The following is a 14,047-nucleotide window of genomic DNA, read 5'->3' on the forward strand; positions in this document are numbered from 1 at the left end:
ATAAATAAAATCATCATAGATACCAGGACTAAATTTTGTATATACGCCAGACGCGCGTTTCGTCTTCAAAAGACTCATCAGTAACGCTCGAATCTAAAAACTTTAAAACGGCCAAATAAAGTACGAAGTTGAAGAGCATGTTAGATATCATATATATGTACTAGTATAAAAAAGATATAAGATATTTTATTAAATATACGAAATATCTTATAAATTAAAGTATATATCTTTTAAAAGAGGGACGAAAGATACTAGAGGTGTCACGGAATAGAAGTTCCTTCATAACATATGTTCCAAAAGGAAAGAATATTCTGGAATATTATTTCCACAGGGATAAATATTACAGTAAATGTTCCTAACGGAATAAATGGTATAGAATATTTGTTCCAACAGGTATAGGTATTATGACAATGTTTATAATAAAGTTTCCATTGGAACTTCTGTTAGGTGGAACAAATATACGTTGACAGAGGGACAGTCAAACTCGTCAATTGAAAACAAACTGACAACGCCATGGCTAAAAATGAAAAAGACAAACAGACATACAATAGTACACATGACACAACATAGACCACTAAAGAATAAGCAACACGGACCCCTGCAAAAACTAGGGGTAAGATATCGTATATGGTTTATAAGATATCTTATATAGTTAAATGATATAACACATATCATTTTACTGCAAAATATGTCAAGTTGTGAAGGGCCCCAAGACGTGTTTTGTTTATAAGCGCCCTATTGTGTCCATTTAATTTTAAAAAGGCAAAACGTGTCCGGTTTATGAAACCATAAAATCTCCTTCTAAAGGAACATAAACCATTTCTGCATGAAGCAGGTCCGACAATATCCTCGTACATTATATAGACATAAATTGTTATTTGGATGGAGAGTTGTCTCATTGGCTCTCACACCACATCTTCCTATATCTATATAGGAATTAACGCAGAATTTTAGTGCAATAGAGTCCACTTAGTGAACAATGATTTAAACTGTACAGAAACTTGCAATGATTATGTTTTTTTGACAGTTTTACCACTGGACAATTAACAATCACCATTTAATAGTTTATTATGTGTTGCAAATTTTGCTTGCAAGTATGCTAAATAAAAAAACAACTGTTGAACAAATTAATATTAAATAATTACCACTTTATTAACAGTGAAGCACTTTGAATATTTACAAGATACAATATATTATTTCTTTTATTTGTGAAATACCTCTTATAAACAAACTATCAAAATCGCTGCAAGTAAAACTATTTTTTTTATAATAGGATTCCTATTTAACCTAGTGTCTATTTTTAAATGCATATTGAAGTCTCTGCGTTTGCACGATGTATCATGTCTTGGACATTGCATACGGGGTATATATCTCCCAATTGATACGATATTCCCGTGCTTGCATTTCCTATCATGATTTTCTTGATAGAGGATTGCTGCTTACAAGGAAGCTATTAAACCAAGAGTTCCAAATGGTGAAGTTGAAATCATCCCTTCGTAAATTTTACGGACGCCATCACGAGTTGGTTGACCGTTATGGAATAACCGTTTCACAAATGATAACGGATATGTTCTTTATGTCGTAACTACAATCCCCTTCCCTTTCATGAATGTGACCTACCGAATTATACTATTTACCGGATTTGTAATCACATAAGCAACATGACGGGTGCCACAGGTGGAGCAGGATCTGCTTACCCTTCCGGAGCACCTGAGATCACCCCTAGTTTTTGGTGGGGTTCGTGTTGTTTATTCTTTAGTTTTCTATGTTATGTCATGTGTACTATTGTTGTTCTGTTTGTCATTTTCATTTTTAGCCATGGCGTTGTCAGTTTGTTTTAGATTTATGAGTTTGACTGTCCCTTTGGTATTTTTCGTCCCCTTTGTCTATACGGCTTACTAAATTTTTCTCCAGAATTCTTAGGGTAACTACTTTGATTTTTTTAAGAATTCAACCGGACCCAAAAGCTGTTATCGTATCACACACCATTGAATTGCCGTAAACGTATTTGTCTGCATGGAATTTAATTGGTGCTAAGAGATTTGACACATTGTTGCGTTTTATCTGGACACGAATAACAATTATCGGACACGCGTTGGAATGTGAAATCGGACACGTTTGGCCGATTTATGATTTGAAGGACACTTTTGGAAAGAAATAGACACGTTTGGGGAGATGGACACGTTTGGGAGTGTAACATATATACTCTCTAACATTATGGGCTAGAATATAATTCAAAAATAATAATAAAAAACATGATCTTATACCGCGGATCATTTATAGAAAAAATATCGGCATATGAAGCAAAAATCTCTCAACAAAAAATCGACTAACGATAAGAATAAGAATAAGATGTTTATTACTTTAAAATCCGAACGATAGAATTGTTACTAAATAAACTAACAAATCAATACAAAAACTAAAATATAACAAAAAGACAGACAGACAGCCAGGCATAAAATGACAAAACGATAGACATTAAGCAATACACTATGTCGCATTGAAAAGGAAATAAAGATTTTTTTTAAATATGTTAAGGCGGTTCGCTGTTAAAATTCAAAATAAATAACTTTCCATGACACAAGTATATACTGATAGGGGATTGCTTGAAGAATCAAAAAAGCAAAAACAAATAGGGGTTAATATGCTTGTTTTCGAGATATAAGCCATTAAAATTTTGGGGGAAAATGTTCTCTCTTGATTTTTCTTAGCTTTATAATGGCCAGTTAACGTTCTAAAAAAACTATAAAAAAAAAAAAAGATTTTATAAGACTTTTACAAATGGCTTATAATCATACTTATAAAAGAAAATAGGGGGGAGGGTACATTGGCAAAAAAATTTAAGGCTTTCAAATTGATAAAACCAGAGGGTTTCGAAAATCTGGCAAACTATCAAAAACATGTCAAGCAAACATTCTAAATTATAATTCAGCATGCCTCCTATTTAAAATTATCAGTTCGACTATTATGATTATAAATAACGATAGTAAGCTACCAATCACACACAGTTCATATATTGGCATTATAAATTTTGATTCTCTCGTTATACATTTCACTTAATAAATATATATAAGTAAAATAAGAAAATATTAAATTAAGTTTGTTTTCTTTACTGATTGAGTCAAAAATGGGGACAATACTCGAAATTTCATTAAACATCGTGATCCTAAATTCATCAATTTTTTGTACATGTTATGATAGAATGGATCATATCTACTACCTCTTTATGGCATAAAGGACATGTTCTATTTTCCAATGCTGTTTTGTTCTATCTTCTGCGTTCAACAGCCAGCATATTATTACTATAAATGTCTTTCTGTCTTTTACAGTGTTCAAGATATCATACAATGTCACTTTAAAAGGGTGAATAAAGACAACAGTAGTTTACCGTTGTTCATAAAAGAATAATAAGTATTCGACTTTAGTTCTGAAATATCACTATGTGATGTCACTATGACGTCATAGACATGTCAAAGTTTACTTATTCGACAAAAAATTGCCTTCTCATGCATATCATATTATCCACTACGATCATTTTATTATTCTTTCAGTATGTTTTAGTATCCGCCGAATCTAATTAAAGAGTTTTTAATTCAATTCGGTGGTCATGAATTTGGCAGTTTATCTCCATTCAGAATGAGACATAGAAATACGAGAAATCACTTGTATTGGCTATTTACTATCAATTCCTATTTAACTATAAACCATTCATGTCCAGTGCACAATGTTTTTGTATTTACTATTATCAACATCGAGATATCTACAATGTTAACACGGTATGGTGTCAATATTGTTTACATTGCTTTAACCTTTATATATTGTTGACATCATTAAAGTCATAAGAAACCTCAAATAAAAAAAAATAATGCATATGTTTTTTATAACTCAATGGATAGTTTTCATTATAAAACTTATGTACATATACTTTTTTCTGAAGAAAATTCTTTAATTTATTCATATTTAGAAGAAGTTTAGTTGTTTGAATTGCTTCCTTCCGGCAAGCAATTCTCCCCGACATATTTTCCGTATGCAAGGTGACCTCAGTGTGACCCATCTCGTAAAATTCCGGTGACCACAATACGCATGAATGTCCTTAGAATAAACTATTATCTGAATTTACATGTTAAACACGTGCTCAATTTCCATGCTTTTTTGTTTATTTTTCGTCAGTTGTTGACAAACAGGTGACAATCGTTAAACTTCGGCTTCGAAACACGAACTTTAATTACCTGCCATGTTTTCACAACAACACTGACCGATTGAAAAAAAAAATTGACGATTATACGTTTACACGAAAAAAAATGATAAATTCGAGCACAGAAGACTAAGTTTATGATGTTTGTATGCATTGGTTCAAGAATTGGAAGAACATTATTTTTCATCGGTCACTCGTTTCTTATGACTTTAACATCGAGATATCTACAATGTAAACATGATATTATGTCAATATAGTTTACATTGTTTGAACCTTTTAAACTTATTACATCGTTGACATCGTTAACATCGCGATGTATACAATGTTGAAGAGATATCGTATTAACATCGTTCACATCACGATGTTCACAATGTTAACACGATGTAAAAAGTAAAATCACAAAAATACTGAACTCAGAGGAAAATCAATTAGAAAAATCCATAATCACATGGCAAAATCAAATAACAAAACGCATCAAAAACGAATGGACAAGAACTGTCATATTCCTGAATTGGTACAGGCATTTTCAAATGTCGAAAATGGTGGATTAAACCTGGTTCTATAGCGCTAACCCTCTTACTTTAATAACAGTCTTATCAAATTCCGTTATATTTACATGATGCGTTAAATAAACAGTCACAATTAATAAAATAGTCAAAATATGGGTACATCAGTCATCATCGTATAACAATTTTAAAAGGGGACAATCGTTCACATTGTATACATCGTGATGTTTACAGTATTATGTTAACAAATCATATACACCATGATGTTAACAATATCGTGTCAACATCGTGTTTATGTTGTATATCGATTATCTACCTTCCTGTTTACATCGTTAACATCGTATCCATCATGATGTTTACAGTATTGTGCTTACATCGTTTAACATCGTTTACATTATTTGATATATTGTTCACAATGTTAATATAATGTCGTGTCAACATCGTTTATATTGTTTGAACTCTTATATATTGTTTACATCGTTGACATAGTGATGTATACATTGTTGAAAAAATATTGTGTTTAAAATTGGTTACATTGTCATATTAACAATTTTTTAAACACTATTTGTGTCAAGTTAGAGTGAAAACATCGCTTTTTTTTTAAAGATTTTGTATTGTTGTTAAAAAAAAATGCAAAGTGTATAAATATGATCTACAGACTTAAAATTGAATAAAATTAATGAATAAAAAAAACTTACGATGTTGACGATGAAGGTAGATAATCGATATACAACATAAACACGATGTTGACACGATATTGTTAACATCATGGTGTATACGATTTGTTAACATAATACTGTAAACATCACGATGTATACAATGTGAACGATGTTAACAGAAAGGTAGAGAGTCGATATATAACAAAAACACGATGTTGTCACGATATTGTAAACATTTTGATGTTTACAATATGAACGCTGTAAACAGAAAGGTATAGACTTTGAATAAAACATAAACACGATGTTGACACGATGTAAACAGGAAGTTAAAAAGTTGATATACAATATAAACACGATGTTGACACGACGATCTGAACAGTGTAAACACTAAGGCATAGAACATATAGATAGAACATATAGATAGAACACAGTGTAAATACAATTACGACAATATAAGTTTGATAATACGATGTTGACAATATCGACAAAACATCGTGCACTGAACATACTTCCATATTTATTCTATTTGACTTATAATTAAAAAAATAGTCATAAAAGGGCAAAACCTCTAATAAGAAGTCGTTTTATGTATCCAATGTATATTGTGACAACTGTATATAGGAAACTACTCCTTATTAGAGATGTTAATTGCACTTTTATGACTTTCATACCCATTTTTATATCTTGGAAATGATAAAAAAAAAAGAGTTAAAAACATAATCAAGCAATAAAGATCAACATGCCAGTAGTTACAATTATAAGTCAAATAAAATAAATATGATGCGACTGTTATACAAGTGAGATGTTTAGCTAGCTTCAAAACCAATTAATCTTTCATTTTCTAGATAAGAAAATGCCTACACCAAGGCAGGAATATGTCAGTTGTCATCCACTCGTTTGAAGTGTTTGAGCTTTTATTTTGGCCATTTGATTACGGTCTCTCGATCTGTTTTGGATTTTCCTATAAATTCGATATTTTAGAATTTATTTGCTTCTCACAACCGCAATTGGATGACCTGGAGACGAAAATGCAAATACCGATACTGTACCAGGTCAGCAATATGTCAGTTGTCATCCACTCGTTTAAAGTGTTTAAGCTTTTATTTTGGCCATTTGATAACGGTCTCTCTGTTTTAAATTTTTCTATAAAATCGATAATTTAGATTGTATGTACTTCTTACAACCGCATTTGAATGACCTTGAGACGGAATAAATATGTCGTAGATTTGAAACGAAAATCCATTATAGTTTTTGATCATAACATTTAACAAACTTAATGAATGATATAATTGAAACCAAAATGCTTGCGTTAAATGTCAAGCTTACTTAAAGTTTGAAAAGCTTTACCTAGATATGATATTATATTTATACCTTTATCATTCCGATGATCCTTGATGACATGTGCATCTAAAATATTTACAAAAAAGACGGAATTTTAACCCCAAAATAAATATGTTTTTGGATATTTTTAGGTGACTTCCAAAAAACATTAAATGGCTAAAATACAAAAATTTGACAAAAGAAACTTTTAACGACCGAACGGAAATAAAAATATAGATATTATCATATCATTTAAAACAATTTGCAGCCGTGTGTTATTCTGGAACATTAAACTCGCTACCTCGCAAATTCGCAAATGTTTGCGTTATAACGCCAACATAGGAAAAAATATTTTTAAAAAGATGTGGCGCTTATTCCTCCGTAATTTTTCCAAGGTCAGGCGATAATTTTTCAAGGAAAAAAAGGAAAGCTTTTACCTTATAAGTCTACATTTTCATCAAGGAACAAATGAGGGGAAATGAAAGCTTATAGTATATGAAGTATATTATATTCTTGGGATGCTAATATAATCTTTGTTTTATTTCATCACATTTGACAAGTTTTCCGGTTTCCTGTTTTCTGATATTTTATATAAAAATAGTTTCGATTTGTATCAAAATATAATATATATATATACGTGAATGAAATATTTTTAGTTTCCTTATACAATACCAAGACCATATGCAAAGATGAATACCTCTACACGTCAGTACTTATATAACCAGAAGAGATCGACACTAATAGCCTAGTGAATATAATGTCAACTTTGACGTAGCAATGGAGTAGTAGCATTAAAGTATCTTCATATTTTTCTTTAGTTGTGAAAAAAATACAAAAAAGTAAAATAACATAAAACCGAAGTCCTGGGAAAATTCAAAAGAAAAGTCCATAATCAAATGTAAAAATTAAATTAAACTCAAACACATCAAGCTAATGGGAACCAATTCTCTACTGTCATATTCCTAAAACCTAATTATCATTTTCGATTAAATTGGACAGAAAAAAAATAATCTTCATGTCTAGGCAAACACATTTTCAGCATATTTTAGGTTAAGCGTCTTTTGAAACTACGCAATATTTTCCAATACATGTATATGGTATGTGTATTGTATTTTAAATGAAGTAATTTTACCTACCTGTTTATCATTAAAAAAAACATCGCCTGAGACAGGACACAATTATAAACATAACATTGAGAATGGAATTATGTTGACCTGAATAAAAAAGTGATGCACTTATTAGTTCCCAAATTAAAAGAAATGTACACTTGTCTAATGACAGCATTATAATTGTTGTTCATACATGTAAGTGTTATGTCTTTAACTCTCTTATGGGTGTTGTTTGTAATTAATAAAAGTTTTTTTCACTAAAGGTTGATTTTTTAAATATTTACGTATACTACCTTCAGCAGCTGAATCCATGATATCCACAAATGACTAGCTGATGAATAGACTGTTAATTGTGCGCATGTCAACAATATCAGTTACATGTAAAAGGAAATAATTCTCTGAAGTGACACTGATCACAGTTTCATAATGTGTTTAATGTTATTCATATTACCGTCAATTCGGAACTGTGAGGCACAAATTCCTCATAACTGATTTTGGATGCACTAAAGCCATTTATAACAAAAATTTGTAAGGGTTCCGCGGAACCCAGTGTCTCGCCTACTTATGCTGTAAATGGCAGGCTCAACAAAAATGAGGAAAAAAAACAATAAAAAATATTCCTCTTGATACAATCTTTTGATTGTAAGAATCTTCTGTCCAAATTTGGTAAAAATCCAGCATAGTTTATGAATCTAATAAATGCTTTAAAAACTTTAACTGCAGACTTTATACACATGTAATGTTAACTGGAAGAAAAACTAAGTCCATTCAAATGTAAAATATGGAAAAGACGGATTTATTTTTTTACAAAATTTACATCTGGATATTATCTTATGATCATAAATAAGCTTCTGTCCAAATTTGGTACAAAAACAGGATAGATTAAAATTTCAAAAACTTTAACCACAGAGTGAATATTTGTGGACGCCGCCGACGACGACGACGACGGAATGTAGGGTCGGTTAGTCTCGCTTTTTCGACTAAAGTCGAAGGCTCAACAAAAATGTTCACCAATTTTAACCAATGTTTGCAATAGCATTGTTTCATATGGACGCGGACTAAGGGGGTCCGGGAGTTGGAACCTACTTTTTGGACGATCAATGCATTTGAATGGGGACCCCCTTTATCTTTGGTTATGAACCCCCTTCCCCTTTTAAAATGACTAGATCATCCCCTGTCATATATGCATGTGTAAGACTGTATAAACACTATGTTATGTTTCGGCAAATTTCTGGGATTTATTCAAACAAATCGTAAAGGGTTATTAAGAATATTTATCTGATTTAAAAACAGAGAAATAAAATGTGTTTTCTTATCCTATTTCTTGTTTTCGAAGATATATGCCTTTATAAGTAAAAAACGTAACTAAGAAATAAATATACAATTTGTATTCCGACATTATCTATAATCAGGCAAAAATCTTGTGATAAAGTTCCATAAATTATATAAGAATTTGACGCAGTTATTTATTGTCCAAAAAATTATACCCTTTAGACTGTAACGAAATGTGAACTATAAAATCAATTTAAAAAGATATCAGTTAAATACAGAAATTGAAGAAAAAAAATATTAAATCTTTTATACTTGATACTGTCTTTTGGTCATTCAAAAGTTGCGGTCCAATTTCAATAAAATTCAAGACGGTTTGAAAAAGTTCTTTAAGAATTGGATGCGTTTTTTTGTAAACCAATTGGGCTGTAAAAGCGTTGACCGAAGTACATTTTGTATGAAGCGCACGGTCAACGCTTTTACAACCCAAAGTTACAAAAAAGCATTCAATACTTATAATTACATTTTTTACCTAGGATCATGAAAATACGCCTTTTATCAAGTTTTTATTTTTATTTACCTGTGCACTTTATTGTGGGACCTCGTGTCATCATGAATGATAAGTTGCATTGTTTAATGCAATTGATTTTGAAACCTTTTTTGTTTTAGACCGATACGTCGAGTCGTATTTATAACAGGAAGATATGTACTACTAGGACGCATTGTTTTGACTGCATGAGACAACCGGTTGACTTTATTGATTAATGTCACAAAGAGACAGCAAATGATAACTTAATAATATTTGGTTCGATCAGGTCGGGGATCGAACGAACGAACGAACGAACGACAGCACTAAAGTTAAGCACACTACCACGAGAACATCGATGTGATTTCTGATTTTGAACCAATGCGTGAAACGTTTGGGGCATTGGTTCTCACTCTTTAGATTCAATAAGAGGTGTCCGGAAAAGAGCCAAAATTGAACTTTTCTTAATAATTTTTCTTCTCACACAAACATTTTATGAAGCTTGGTTTTTTTATTCTGATTTTAGCTAATAATATTTGTTTATTGTTAACGAGAGATTATCCAATTTCTGTCGCAAATTATGTTTTATAACTGATGAAGAACGTCCCCGATTGTCTCTAATGTGAGCTGGTATAACAGCCAAAGTAAAGGTGTTTTTTTTCAGTGACTTATGACACATTATTTTGCACAAACATATTTAGCGATTAACTGAAAATTAACATTAAAATCATGCAAATACGGAGGCTGTGCAATGCGACTTTATGACAGGCAGATAACATGAATAGTGTTCACATTCTGGCACACACTAGAGTTAAATGCAATTTGGAGGTTTCTGGGATACGATTAATTATAAGTTAACTCTAAATACCTTAGATTTAATGGAATTCTTGAGATCAAAACTGTTGAATATGACAGAACATTGGTCCGAGATTGCTCCGACGTCCAACGGATATTTTGCCAGACAAGCTGTGGCAGTGGGACGTACATGTGTACCACCGAATTGATCTTTCAAATTAAGAGATGCGATATTAAAATAACTGTCAAAAAATAGAACTGTCTCTCAGAAAGTTATCAAAGGTTCCAGGATAAATTCAGTTAACTGTTATCATAGATGTCTCGATTTTTTGTAATTTAGATAATGCTAATAAAGAAATTGAAATAGCAGCACTTTTCATGGAAAAAAAGTTTTGCAAATGTTCAAAGTCAACGAACCATGACTGAAAGGTACATGACCAAAACTGAGATGTACCAATGCTAATATACAGTCCGCCAAAAGTTAAGCACCACCTATTTTTATTGCATATAATTTTTTTTCAAATTTAAAAAATGAATTATTCTACGAAAAAAAGAAAACAATCATATAGCAATTTTGCTAATGTATACCATAAACAAACCAGAAATGTAACTTTAGTCACTTATGGAGGTTCTATGCATGTAGGTTTTCCGTTCAAAGAAATAGTGTAAATTACACAATTCAGAAACTGAATTTAAGTTTCACTGTGATTTTATTTTTTTACAACAATTGATCACCCAATATTATTAAAATTTTCTACACATGAGCTTTGGTATGTTTGGCAAATTTAATGTCAAAATTTGAGTCAATAGCATGTGTAACAACCTCGCTTCCGGTACAGTTTCATAACACGACGTATCCTTCGCGGTGCAAGCCGCCAAGCTTTAGTTTAGGATAATCTGTTGCATTAAACAACAAATGCCACTTTTAAATCGAAAAAATATTGTGAAGGTAGATATCTGTGATTGAGATTTCCGCCAATGGCATCTCAGACATGTTTGATAGGGTTTATGTATGGGGACATGGAAGGCTTAAACATGGTGTAAATGGCTTGTTGTTCTTAGGACTCGTGTTAAAATCCTTGCCCTATGTGTTCTAGCGTTGGAGTCTATGTTCAAGGGTCTTGGTAATGTAGACGCAAGTGGGGGATTATTAAAATGAGGAACTACAATGTTTTAAGGCACCAAATCTCTGTATGTCTGTCGGTTTATGTTACCCTGCAGACTATGTGTACCGAGCTAATAAGGGTATAAAAAGCAACCTCGTACTGGAACACCACCAGCACTGAATGCAGTACTTGTGGAAACATTTTTTTGGTCATAGGCCATTTTGTATCCCCGCGAAATTCATATTATGGCGTCTACTGGCAGTAAAAGAATCTGACTACCATCTGTACAATGAGTGTTATCTCAGCTTCTTATGTTCAAGCAAAGATAGTCATTATCCCATTAAAACCTGACGGTAGAGTGCCTACCTGTAAGTACATGTCTCTATACACCAAGACTTGCTCTTCGGTTGCCTCTGAGAAGTCGAGTGGCCAATGTACGACCACTAACACGACCACCTAGAGAAACAGTGTATTTGTAAACGCGCAGATGACCTTTCATAAGAGGTTGCTTGACTGCTTTATCGGAGTTCAATCTTTTTGGTCGTAATGGATTTTTTTAGGGTATGTTGAAGGTAATTCATAACACCAAACATTAATATTTTTTTTCGCAATAGTTATGAGAATATTGCCAGTTATATTTCGGTGGTGCTTAACTTTTGGCGGACTGTAGATATTTGCATACCAAGTACCATTGACTTATCATTAGGGCCGAGTTGGGTTTCAACAATACGATTTTACTTGAACCACTCGAGTTAACCCCTCGTACGCTGGTTCCAACCCTCACCTGGCCAGAGTTAAACTGGAGAAACTCTTGAATGTCGGCAAACCAAGTCAAACCAATGAGAATATTTAATTTTCTATGCTTGGTCAGGGCCTTACCATAGAGTTACTTAGAGTTGTTCCGAATATCAACTCGAGCGCGTTCACGTGATAATCTATTAACTCTGAAGTCGATTGTAGAGTTTCAAGTGAACTCGGCCTAGTAGTTCCCTTTAAACAAACCTAAACACTAGGATTTTTGTGGGTAAAATCCTTGTTCATGAAATATTTACACTTACCTGCCTCCTTAACTAATTTTAATTTCCCTCTACTTCCCCATATGTTCGTCGAGTTTTTTAATATAAATACGGTAACACCTCCAATTATCTCCCTTACATAACTCTTCAGTTTCTCGAGACCAATATAAAGTAATTCCTCGAGAGGGGAGTATTGCGGGTGAGGCAGGTAAATGTAAATATTTCATGAACAAGGATTTTACCCACAAAAATCCTAGTTCACTTTAATATTTCCACTTACCTGCCTCCTTAACTAATTGCAAAAGAATTTGCAGTCCTACTAAAGGAGGTGGGAAAGGAATTAAATAAGGAATTAAAAAATTATATTCACCTATTTCTGTCTTCCTCTCTTGAAAGAATCCAAAATTGCTGTTTTGGCAAAAATGGACTGGTGGTCTCGAACATCCTTTAAATAGAATGAAGTGAAAGTAGTTTCAGATGTCCAGTGAGCTGCTTTTAAAATTTCACAAAATAAAGCCCGTGAAGATGAGAGTCTTCTTGTATCATGTGCTCTTACTGGTTTTTTTAAAGTGTCTTTATCTGCATTTTCATATGCATATCGCACTGTATTAACAATCCATCTGGCAATAGAATTCTTTGAAGCTTCTTTATGATGTTTTTTTGTTATAAGTAACACACAGTCTATTTGATATCCTTATAGATTTTGTTCTATTTATGTAAATCCTTAATGCACGGCAAGGGCATAGTTTCAAATCCTCATAATCAGTTGCATAATAATTAATTAAAGGAATGAATAATGGCTCCCAAGGCCTAGTCAAAGTCTGTGTTTTTTGCAAGAAACTGCATATTTGGTAATAGTTTAATACCATTTTTTTCAAATCTTAAATGTCAATCATCTAATGATAAGCTATGAATTTCACTAACTCTACTGGCTGATGCAATAGCTACTAGAAAAGCTGTTTTGAATGTCACAAACTTTAATTCAATTGAATCTAAAGGTTCAAAAGGATGTTTTGTTAGCATCAATAAAACTAAAGGTAAATTCCAATTTGGGGTCAATTGAAGAATTGGTGGATTCGTATTAAATAATCCTTTAATCAATGATGATAACTCAGAACTGTTTGAAATTTCTAATCCATTATTCTGAATCAAAGCTTTGGCTGACTTGTAACCTGTAATAGTCTGTAGTTTGCATTTTCTTACAGTAGAAAGATCTAAGAAAAATTCTGCTACTTCTGGTATAGTTGAAGAAGTGGAATTGATATTTTGTTCTTTACACCAACTGTCATATATTCTGAGTCTTGCATCATACACTGTTTGGGTAGATGTTTTTCTGGCATTTGCCATAATTTCTGCAGTTTTTTCAGAAAATCCTTTTGACTTATGACGCAATTTGATAATTTCCATGCCACAAGATTCAATGATTCTGGACTCTGATGAAAAATTTGTATTCGATTGTGAATTTGTGAAAGCAGATCTGGCAGAAGTGGTAGTTTTATTGGAATATCTATCATTAGATCCAACATCTGAGGATACCAAGATTGTC

The sequence above is a fragment of the Mytilus trossulus genome, chromosome 3 (assembly GCF_036588685.1).
Source record: "Mytilus trossulus isolate FHL-02 chromosome 3, PNRI_Mtr1.1.1.hap1, whole genome shotgun sequence".
Classification (NCBI taxonomy): Eukaryota; Metazoa; Mollusca; class Bivalvia; order Mytilida; family Mytilidae; genus Mytilus; species Mytilus trossulus.